Source organism: Lipotes vexillifer, unplaced genomic scaffold (genome assembly GCF_000442215.2).
Source record: "Lipotes vexillifer unplaced genomic scaffold, Lipotes_vexillifer_v1.1 scaffold668, whole genome shotgun sequence".
Classification (NCBI taxonomy): Eukaryota; Metazoa; Chordata; class Mammalia; order Artiodactyla; family Lipotidae; genus Lipotes; species Lipotes vexillifer.
In genome coordinates, this window is record NW_006785319.1 from 2,559,935 (window position 1) to 2,569,532 (window position 9,598).

The following is a 9,598-nucleotide window of genomic DNA, read 5'->3' on the forward strand; positions in this document are numbered from 1 at the left end:
TAAGTCAGAAAGAGAAAAAGAAGTACCATATGCTAACACATATATATGGAATCTAAAAGAAAAAAAAAATGGGCATGAAGAACGTAGGGGCAGGATGGAAATAAAGACACAGACCTACTAGAGAATGGACCTGAGGATACGGGGAGGGGGAAGGGTGAGCTGGGACAAAGTGAGAGAGTGGCATGTACATACATACACTACCAACTGTACAAGAGATAGCTAGTGGGAAGCAGCCGCATAGCACAAGGAGATCAGCTCAGTGCTTTGTGTCCACCTAGAGGGGTGGGATAGGGAGGGTGGGAGGGAGACGCAAGAGGGAGTAGACATGGGGATATATATATATATATATATATATGTATAGCTCATTCACTTTGTTATGAAGCAGAAACTAACACACCATTGTAAAGCAATTATACTCAAATAAAGATGTTAAAAAAAAAAAAAAAAGCAGTACCCATCTAACCTACCTAGTGCCAGGACTGTCATTTGTTTCCACAATGAAGAATTTAATGTCTTGTTTTAGACAATCTCCAGTGTCATGACTCTCACTCCACAGCATATCCTTGAAGAAATTATTTTGGTAGATGACATGAGTGAATTTGATGATTTGAAAGAGAAACTAGACTACCATGTGGAAAATTTTCGGGGAAAGATTAAATTAATAAGAAACAAAAAGAGAGAGGGACTGATTGGAGCAAGGCTGATTGGAGCATCACGTGCTTTAGGGGATGTTCTGATGCTCCCGGATAGCCACTGCAAGCTGAATAAAGTATGGCTGGAGCCCGTGCTGAATGCCATTGCTAAGGACCCCCAAATGGGGGTGTGTCCTCTGATAGATGCCATTGATTATGTGACCCTGGAATACCAGCCCTCTCCTGTTGTCAGGGGAGCTTTCAACTGGTATCTGCAATTTAAACGGGATCGTGTTTTCTCTTATGAGATGGATGGACCAGAAGGACCCACTAGACCTATCTGGTCACCTGCAATGACTGGAGGAAGTTGTGCTATAAATAGGCATTATTTTAATGCAATCGGAAAGTACAAGGGCATAAATCTCTGGGGAGGAGAAAATTTGGAACTTTCACTAAGGATCTGGATTGTGGAGGCCAACTCTTTATACTCCCCTGCTCACGAGTAGCACATATTGATAAGCAACACTTTGCAAACCACACTGGAATTGTAAAAGCCTTGGTATATAACAATCTCAGACTGGTGCACATTTGGCTAGATGAATACAAGGTGAAGGATACGTCCCTGGTTTGGACAGGTGACTGAGAGTACAGAGAGGGACTGGCTTCTAAAGAAGCCTTCTGCTGCTTTCCAGATACCAATTTTTGTACTTTTCCTTAAATTAGGGCAACCTTCAGCTGTTCACCCACCCATTTTCAGACCGTATTCTCAGTTTGTTTATTCTAAGCTGCTACACTTGCACCTTACTCTTTTTTTTAATCTCTAGGGAAACTCAAGTTTCTCAGAAGTAAATCAACCAACACAAGAAATCCTTTTTTTCCCCCTAGATCTATCTTCCTGCCACAAAGATTGCCCGTCTGTGGCAAATACCTCTCTCTGCCCCCATTCCCATGGGCAAATTTTTGGATTCTCTTCCTCTACTACCAAGCTTCCAAGTGATGTGACTGCAGCTGTTCTGGGGACCACACAAGATCCTCTGCTACCTTTTTTCTCTAACAGTCAAAGATTTTTACATCAAAGCCAGGCCCCTTCATTTGTGCATCTCCCCATGGTTTAAGCCCCTTGCCAGGACCTTTAGAATGAACACAGAGAGAACATATAGATGCAGCTTCATTTTAATTTGAAAGTTCAAACAAATATGGACAGTAACAACAAGACCTCATTTCACATACATGGGTAGAAATATGTAAGAATCTCTCTGTGATATTATATGTCCTGGTTTTGATCTAATATTTCTTTATTATTTTAAATTATAAAAGTAATAATACTGAATTTCTTGAGTAATCAGGACAATATGAATTAAAACCTCAATGAGATATTTCTACATAGCCACCTAGATTGGCAAAACATTTTCAAAGTCCGATAGGACCATGTGTTGGCAGGCACAGGAAGTCTCAGACACTGTGGGTGGGAGTGTTAATTGTTACAAACTCACTTTGGAAAACAGTTTGGCAATATCAAGTAATAAAAAGACATGAATATCCCATGAAAAATAAATAAATAAATAAAATTACAACCTCTTTTAATGAGGCCGAAACTCTCAACTGTTACAACCTACTTCAGCTAAAATTTGTACTAATTTTAAAAATTTAAGGGCCCTATTCTATCTTCTAGCATGAAACATTTTCCAGCTTTAAAATCCCTTTTTGCGCTCAGGTTTAAAGTGACTTCTGATTTCCAATCTCCTGCCACTTAACGAGGGCTCAAATCTCCAGGCGTATCTACTGAAACTCAATCAAGATTTTGCAGAACTAAAGATTGCGTTAATAAAGTTTATTTCCTAGTCCAATGGCACAGTTTACTATGTACGGTCAAACTTATGCAAGTTTATCTCATATGCTTTCCTTTACCTGTCTCAAGAAGTGAAGTTTCAAATATTACTATCCCATACACCAGTAATCCTAGAGATTGACACTGCTGATCATACAGACAAGTGTTTCATCCTAAACCTAATGTGATAGTCATTGAGCTTTGGGGAGATACAAAGAAACCAGAATTGACACTTGCCCTCAAGCAGGTAGATGCAGGCGTCTAGGCAAGACAAGTCATGGAACAGAAGGTAGAGAGAGGTATGACTTAAAAGCAGTAGCAATACAGTATGATAGCATACAATTAACTCAAAAAAATAGTGCAAACACACACACACACACACACACACGTGCTTCTACCTCCTTGACAAAGCCTTGTTCACATAATCGTATTTTACATGGATGAACGTCCAAGGGATGGGACCCATCTCCAACTTCAGGTGGTAATATGCTGTTCAGTGGTGTTATTTTCCTTACAAGAGTTTGATTAGGTATGGACACTGGACTCCTTTCTGGCTAGAAACTTGGGAAGCTTCAATTTCTATTTTCCAAATAAATGCACCTGAATGCACATAATTTTCTGGGTATTGTTTAGTCTCTATATGATGCTTGGAGATTCTATAGTCTTCTTGAAATCTGAGGAGATAACATCCCCACACTGGGATTTTCCAAGTGGAAACATGCAAAGAATCTAGATCCTTCAAGATGCTGAGCTTCTGAACGGCCAACCCTGGAACTGTCCTGACTCTATACTTCATATAAAGAGTTAGGTAATAGATTTACTGTTTGAGCAACTTCAGACTGGGCTTCTGTTTCTCATAGCCAAGAATATCCTGATACAAAAGTGATTGTTACTCAGAGAAACAATGTCAAGTGTCCAAATGGCTTCATAATTGCAGTAACATTCAAACTGAGTTAGAGGTAGATATTATTAGATGAGAACGGGGTGGAAAAGAGAGATATCTCTTTCTCAAACAGCATATAAATTTTGGCCAATGACTGATACAGATATGGATATATTCAAGCAAAAATATAGGAGTAACACTCTTGATTAATTATAGGATTTACATATATACATATACACATATATATACATACATACAGAGACAAAGCGACAGAGAGATATACGGGGTGGGGGAGAGGGAGAGAGAGTGGGAGAGAGAGAAAACAAAGGTGAGAAAACAAAGGTACAAATACGGAAAACTTTCACAGATTTACAGAGAAGTCACCCCATCTACATATTCAACTTCTAGAAAGATGGTGTTATATTTTGACTTCATTTGCTTACGGGGATCTTTTTACTTTCACTCTATCAAATTTGTCACTAAGTATGGCCAACATCCTGTATCAAGATCCCGAGTCAAAGTGATGACATTTGGAGTTACACCATGATACTAATTTCTGTGATATTACCCTTGTATCTAATATCTATCTTTAAATGTGGCTAACTTTTAATATTCTTTAATAGATTTAATGGCAGCAATATTTGTCCCCGTCTTCAACAAGGAAATTCAACTTTGACCTCAGTTGGGTCTGCTGAAAGTGTTTTATATCACTGCCTGAGATCAAAAGAGCCATCTCAAATATTGCATCCTTTCAAGATTAGATGCTCAGATCAAGTTCTTAGTTTACCTGCACTGACTTGAATCTTGGCATTGGTCTTGACCTCATCTTCCCCTCTGTCTCTCTCCTCATGGCTGTTGCCTTCTGAAATAGATTTTCATTCTGAACATACTTTTCACGTCATTTCACATCTTACCTGGAAAGAGGCTGAAATACATTTGGCGCTCTTTCGAATAAGAAAAAGAGGAATAAAGCCAATTTGTTACTTTAAAATCTTTTAAAAATTCTATTAAAGGCTTTCTATCAAATAGCGCTGTTTACTCACATGTCAAATCTTCCTGAAGTTTTTAGAGGCAATACTTTAAAATACTCTTAAAATATCAAAATACACTCTCTATCTCACTTAAATGAACAAGAAAAGGCAGAATGATTCCATTATACTGCAGAATTTGTGTACTTTACCAGTTTATAAGAACACTGCTCCAACCTAAGACGTTCCCCTGTCCCCCCCAAAATATAATATAGGGCAGAATCACAAAAGGCAGTGATGAAATTAGAAAACAGAACTTAGCAACCCTAACTCTGAGTCGTCAACACTGTTTCACCAAAACAACAAAATCTCAAGAGAATTTAAGAATGCAGCAGCAAAAATCTCCAACTGAATATATAAAATCACCAACCATGTCGCTCGCTGTGAAAAATAACTAGTACCCAGGAGGCCTCTGACTTTTTGTTTCAGAATTATGTCTTGTTTCTATACACTCATTTTCATTTTTCTAGGGAAAGATCCATAGATTTTAATAAAACCTCAATGAATCTGTGGCCTTTTAAAGATTCAGAACTATTCCTAAGTGTCCCTGAAAGAATATCAATTTGAACTTCAAATCCTCAAGTTTAAGGATAGCTTTTACTAAAACCTCAATGAATCTGTGGCCTTTTAAAGATTCAGAACTATTCCTAAGTGTCCCTGAAAGAATATCAATTTGAACTTCAAATCCTCAAGTTTAAGGGGGAGGTTTGCCTGATTTTCAAAAAAGACATGCAAGTGTAGGGCAGAAGTGGTGCTCTGTTTCATTCTGTGTCACCAGCATAGGTTCAATTGCAGCATGAGAAGGCACTTCAAACGCTTGTCCACGGACTAGCCCACGCAGGCTACCGTCTGCTTCCCCGCACTCCCCAAAACTCAGAGGTCTTTTCTCTAGGGGGGCTCATCTTCATTGAAAACATCAAAGATTATTTTTATATGCTGATGGACCCCCAAACAATATTTGGAGCTCTGATCTCTCTCTCAAACTGTAGGGTCCCAGGATTAAATGGCTTTTCCTTTCAGACTGTCCTCACTCAACCTCAGGTTCTCAGAAAGATGGCTTTGCTTACGGTCCTTCTGCAGCTACTCAGAGGTGCCAGCTGACTGCTGCCCAGGTGATGGCTCCCATCACTCGGGCCTCCCCACACGCCTGCTGCAGAGGTTCCCAGGCAGGATGTGTGAGGATAGTGCTGGGCAATTACTAGAACAGGGGCTATTCTCTGAGTCACTCTAGGAGTTACTCTGGGAGCTGATTTAGCATCCAAGCTGGGCGCCTTCTCATCCCAACATGACAATTACAAGGTGGCCTGTATTAAAGCAAAAGGTGAGGGGCATGCAGTGAGTTCAAGCCGGTGGTGACTAAATCCAGTTAGGAGGGTCACACTGTCTGACTAGGTCTCCTCTAAGCTCTTAATAGCTGAGATCAGAGGAAATTTTCACTGAAACGAACCTGCAGCCGCAGTATCAAAACAAAGCAAGTTTTGTTTGTTAATAGAAACAGTGAACAGTTTCGATATGTTTGAATGTAACATGTAATAGAAAATGAACTGCCAATCCCTCCACACCACGCTAAGTAATTGGAAAGATCCAGAGGAAATTGCATAGAAGACAGAGGCCAGATAGCTAGTGAAACAGAGGAAAACCAGGGGAGAAAAAACAGTGAATAAGGTTTTCTAAAAAGGAGGGTCAACTGGGTCTAACATTATTTACAGGTCAATGGAGATGAGGACTGAGGCGTGACCCCTAGATGTAATAAGTCTGTAAATCGCCGCTTACCTGGACAACATAAATTTGCATGGAGTGGTCTGATAGGAGAATTGGAGGCTAGAAGATCATTAGTGACAGCTAGGACAGTCAACTCCTTGGAAGTTTTTTGTTATAAAAGCGAGAGGAGAAATAAGTCAATAACATCAAGAATAGTTTTTAAATGGAAGAACTAAGAGCACATGCTTGACTACTGATTCACTGGAGAAGGAAGATTACATGCACCAAGAAACTGGAGTAGGTGACAAGGGACAGGATCTAGCATATGAGTGATGGCATCACAGTTCATCCGTATCCGGACGGAGCAGCCAGCGTGCATGAGAACAGGTGAGGATACACCTGTAAATACACCTGTAAATTTCCAATGGCTTATGGAAATGCTCTACTGATTGCTTCTATTTTCTCAGTGAAATAAGGTACAGGGCCATCAGCTGAAACCGAGGATGTGACAGAGGATCAGAAGTTTGAAAGCAGACCAAATATAGAAGAGTTCTCTATTTAATGAGACTGGCTAGGCAATCAAGGCAATGTAGAGCTTTGAAGGCCACAGTGAGGCACTGCATTTCATTTAGAGTGCAATGAAAAGCTGTACTTACAATCAACCTTTCCTTAAATTGATCTGCTTATAGTCTCCTACTTATTCCTGAGAGATAACGACTTTCTTTGTCTATGCCATATTAGTTTTTTTGGATAGGGACAGAGACAGAGATATCTATACAGCATGTATATATGATATCCTTTTAAGTGTCTCTTTTAAAAATTTTCTTTTTAAAATTTATCATACCAATAAGATAAAAACCTCTCTGGAAAAGATATCATGCTTTGATTTTCTTTCTCTTATATAGCAGATTTTCAAAATATATTTGTTGGATTTAAGAGGGAATCTATTGGGTTGGCCAGAAAGTTTGCTCGGGCTTTTCCATAACATCTTATGGAATATAAAATAAATATAAAATGTTTAATATAAAACGTGAGTTCTTAAAAATGCACCTTGTCAAAACCACCTGTAAATATGGCCGGCTCCTTGAGCTGGCATGTACTCTAAAAACTTCAGGATTTATAAAATTGTTTTTTGAATGTTAATAATGCTTTCAACGTCTGCAAGACAGTTTTTCTTAGATTAGGATGTTATGAATCCAGCTCACCTATCTAATCAAATTTTCCAGGCTACCTGGAGAATTCTATTAAAAAACAAAGATAACATCTACTCGCTTCGTAAGAGTATTATATGAACTAATGAGATAATTCTTGTAAATCACTTTAGTTCCTCAGAGATAAATGCTCAATAAAGAGAAAATGATATTATTATTCTCCAGAGCCCACTGGTTCTTTGTCTACACACTGCTGTTTAGAGAGATATCAGTTGTACACAATCATCTGCTGCTGTGAATTGGTGCACACTTCAAGATTTAGAAACAAACTTTCACAAATGCAGCCCTTCATAGATTGGACAAGTTGCCTCTCATTTAGATTATGTGTATCAGCATTCAACAAGGGAGCTCTGCATCCAAGGAGACTTGGTCTAATGATAGAATACAATAAGATTTAGTTAAAATTTTCAACTACATGAATTTTCAATTAAAGTCTTCAAATTGCTGGAGAGGCCAATGAAGATTTATTTTTTTATTCTGTTGGCCCAGATTTAATGACACCATCTCATTGTCAAGCTCTGAAAATGATACCCTGAGCCTATGACCTGACTCCACTAATTCCTAAATCTTTCTACATAAGAGAGAAACAATAACTCCCAAGGTTGCCATAAATATAATGCATCTTGCCTGTGTGCTATCCTTTGTTTTTGTGCCAACAAAGTAAGTATTCTCTCTAAATCATAACCTGCTCCTTGGCTAAACTACAGTAATCTTCCATAGACTCTTGTACATATATTTTTTATATTTTTAACATTGTATTATAATTTGTAAACATGTCTATTAGACAAAAAATAATGTGACTTAATTAATGATTTCTATTTCATTTATCTTGGTATTCCTAGTACCTAACACATTCTATACTAATAGAACATATTCTGGGCTAGAAAATAAATCTCAATAAAATTATAATTATACTGGACTTCCCCGGTGGCACAGTGGTTAAGAATCTGCTTGCCAATGCAGGGGACATGGGTTCGAGCCCTGGTCCAGGAAGATCCCACATGCTGCGGAGCAACTAAGCCCGTGCGCCACAACTACTGAGCCTGTGCTCTAGAGCCCGCGAGCCACAACTACTGAAGGCTGTGTGCCTAGATCCCCTGCTCTGCAACAAGAGAAGCCACCGCAATGAGAAGCCTGCGCACTGCACCAAAGAGTAGCCCCTGCTCGTCGCAACTAGAGAAAGCCCGCGCGCGGCAACGAAGACTCAACGCAGCCAAAAAATATATACATATATATATATATATATAATTATATAATATATGTTCTCTTAACAAAAGAATTATATTAGAAATTAATAACAGAAACACAGAAAATATCCAAGCATTTGAAAACTAAATAACACACTTCCAAGAATCCCATTGATCAAAGAAAAAAAAAATCAAAGGAGAATTAGAAACCCTTTGGTACTTAATGATGTGTGATCTATCCACTTGGATTGAAACTGTCAAGTTGAATGGATAAATCAGGCTGCTATTTACTTAATTCATATAAGTAACACAAGACACACCTAAGGAACTTTTGGATCTTAGATATGCCAAAATCATTTCTACATCCTGCCCAGTGTAGCTGGGTTCCTGATGTGTCATAAGGTATACACCATGGGATTCAAGGTATTGGAATTCCACTCAGTAATCATCTACACACCTACAGACTATTTCACCAGGCTATTCCTTTATTCCTGTGATGGTATAAACTTAGAATATAGGTCACCTTTAGATACTTAAAATAAAAATCCCTATTTGCAGGCTAAAGACATTTGAAAATGGAGTTTTTATATCACTGTATGTCAGGGATGAATAGCTTCAGTTTACTCAGTGTAAGCGCAAGGATCTAGGTGAAAATCTCTGAACTTTTTATTCTGCTCGAATTCAAAGCAACAGTACTCACTTTAGGATTTGTCTTACAGACATAAGTGTTTTCTCTGGAAAAGAGGGGCTACAAGATGAACAAGAAGATCAATCTTTAAAAAAACAAGAAAGAAAGAGAACTCTGATAGGTTAAATCAGAGAAACCACAAGTCACCAAACATTTTTGGTTTAGTTAATATATTTATTGATGATCTGTTTTATGATAAAAAATAATGCTTCCCTTGAGTAGTTAAAATCTGGTGGAATGATTACCTTCAGGGGAGAGAGAGAGAGAGAATGTCTGTATGCCTGTGTGCGATTTACTGCTTTAGGTAGATGCTCTGATAGTCACATGCATGAGTGCTTCCAATAAAAGCACATCTAAAAGGAACCCAACCACAGTTGTGTGTATGTTTGGGGTAAGGGATAGGAGAGATTGGAAGAAGTCTAATTTTGTTGAGAAAGAGT

General features: G+C 38.5%; 1 pseudogene; it reads left to right on the top strand.

The window, feature by feature from the left end:
- Window positions 1-445: 445 nt before the first annotated feature.
- On the top strand, window positions 446-1,275 carry LOC103076639 (putative polypeptide N-acetylgalactosaminyltransferase-like protein 5 pseudogene; annotated as a pseudogene).
- The last annotated feature ends 8,323 nt before the right edge of the window (window positions 1,276-9,598 follow it).